The 2,425-nt window shown below is 37.7% G+C and overlaps 1 pseudogene; it reads right to left on the minus strand.

The window, feature by feature from the left end:
• Positions 1–874: 874 nt before the first annotated feature.
• On the minus strand, positions 875–1,418 carry LOC147557096 (secreted RxLR effector protein 161 pseudogene; annotated as a pseudogene).
• Positions 1,419–2,425: the final 1,007 nt, after the last annotated feature.

Below are 2,425 nucleotides of genomic sequence, written 5' to 3' on the forward strand. Positions count from 1 at the left end.
ATCTCATCTGATACGTCATACCTTTCAGACTTTCTTGATCTGGAGAACAACTGACCTAATGAATGATTAATTGTTAATCCATTCGAGTGTGCCCACACATTTTCAACTGCTTCTCCTCAAGTGGTCCGGAGATACTAATCCTAACCTAGTTAGGAGGACATAATCCAGTCTTGTGCTCCCACTTAACTTCATGTCTATAATGTCATTCTTAGTAATCCGCTTTTATAACCTCTTTTTATGGCACGGCGTTTGGCGGTACCAAAGTTTGACATTCCTTACATAAGATGAGTGGAGCATTCATGTTTAAGGAATCTTCTCAATCTTGCCTAAGAGAGTTCATGACGTATTTCATTACTCATTGAAGAACTCTCATCTTGGGTTATCCAGTCTACATTCCTAATCATATACCCATGTAATTGACTAGAATTCTTAATTCTTATAGCCCATGAAACTGCGCTATCGGTCAATCTCACATGCTAGTCTTCTTGAGTCGTAGTTGTCAATTTCAACGATCTGGACTAGGGACATTTGTGATGAATCTATTCGAAGTTCACTTAGTAGGGTTTCATTTACCAGATCACGGATCTGATAAGCCTACTTATAATGCTTCATCATATTTGGATTGTCGTTTAAATACTAAACCATGATTTAATCGACGAAATAACTAGTTTATTTCTTTTATTGAATGCAGGTAATTAATTACATAAAACTCTTCTATTAATCTGTTTACAAATTAAATCCATTCTTCGATGCACTTTATACCAATGCCCCTCATGTTTGGGTTGAGGTAGTGGTTTAGTTAACGGATCTGCTGCGTTTTGATCTGTATGAACTTTGCAAATGACCACATCTCTGCGTTCTGTGATCTCCCTTATCACATGGTACTTCCTTTGGATGTGTTTGGATTTCTGGTGTGCTCTTGGTTCCTTAGCTTAGGCAATTGCTCCATTGTTGTCACAATATAAAGCTATCTCGTTTTGAACGCTAGGAACGACACCCAGTTCCATGATGAACTTCTTTATCCAAACTCCTTCCTCGGCTGCTTCTGAAGCGGCTAAGTATTTTTCTTCAATGGTAGAGTCTGCTACAGTGCTCTGTTTTGAGCTTTTCCAGCTCACTGCTCATCCGTTTAGACAATAGACATAACCCGACTGTGATCGGAAATCGTCTCTGTCCGTTTGGAAGCTCGCATCCACATGGCCTTTCACGATTAGTTCTTCTTTTCCGCCATACACCAAGAAGTGTTCCTTTTTTCTTCTCAAGTACTTCAGGATATTTTTGGTTGCGATCCAGTGTGCTTCACCAGGATTAGATTGGTAACGACTACACATGCTCAAAGCATATGAGACTTTTGGGCGAGTGCAGATCATGGCGTACATGATAGATCCTATAACCGAGGCATACGGAACCTTAGTCATGTATGCTTGCTCATCTAGGTCTTTTGGACTTTGAGTCTTGCTAAGCACTGTACCATGTGTCATAGGTAGAAATCCTCTCCTAGAGTCTTTCATTTGGAACCTTCGAAGGATCTTATCTATATAAGTTTCCTGACTGAGTCCAATCAACCTTTTTGATCTATCTCTATAGATCTTGATGCCCAAAATATACTCTGCATCTCGTAGGTCTTTCATTGAGCACACTTCGTAGCCATTCCTTTACGGATTTTAGCATCAGAATGTTGTTTCCAATGAGTAGTATGTCATCTACATACAGGACCAAGAAAACTAGGTCACTCCCACTAACCTTCTTGTATATACAGTTCTTTAGAAAACCAAACTCTTTGATTCTCCTATTTTAGAATAGATTGACTTAGTCTCTGAGGAACGAACCGGACTTACCGAAATTCTCCTGTTTTAGAATAGGTCTACACCCGCAAGTATACGGGCGTCAAGTAATAGTTCCGGTAAGACCGGTTCGTTCCTCAGAGACTAAGTCAATCTATTCTAAGACTTGGAAGTAACACGGTTTTCTTTTCAAAATTGGTTTTTGGTGATTAAAGAATAAAATACGAAACAAAATAACGAGAACAAATAATAACACTAAATGGATCAATGGGAGATAAACCTAGGATTTTAGAATCAATCTTAACACATTCTAATGAAGACCTAATCATGCATATCTCTCCTATTACTCAAGTATTGGTAACCTATCCTACCAATCCCCGGAATATAGTCGAATTAAAGCTGAATAACACTAAAGTCTAAATTCAAAGTTCCGAAATATCGAAGTCTCAACTATTAACCATCAATCTATAAGTATGAATCATTAAAGAATTTAATCTAAACATGAACCATCAAATTGAAAGTATAGCTAATGAAGAAATATTCGTATATCAAAACCTAGAATTCAATAGTACTACGATTAAACCATTTCAAGATATTAAAGCATGAAAAGGGTCTCACTATTGATATGTTAAGACTTCCTC

The sequence above is a fragment of the Eschscholzia californica genome, unplaced genomic scaffold (genome assembly GCF_041429995.1).
Source record: "Eschscholzia californica isolate CP2 unplaced genomic scaffold, dmEscCali1.0.p SCAF_2, whole genome shotgun sequence".
Taxonomy (NCBI): domain Eukaryota; kingdom Viridiplantae; phylum Streptophyta; class Magnoliopsida; order Ranunculales; family Papaveraceae; genus Eschscholzia; species Eschscholzia californica.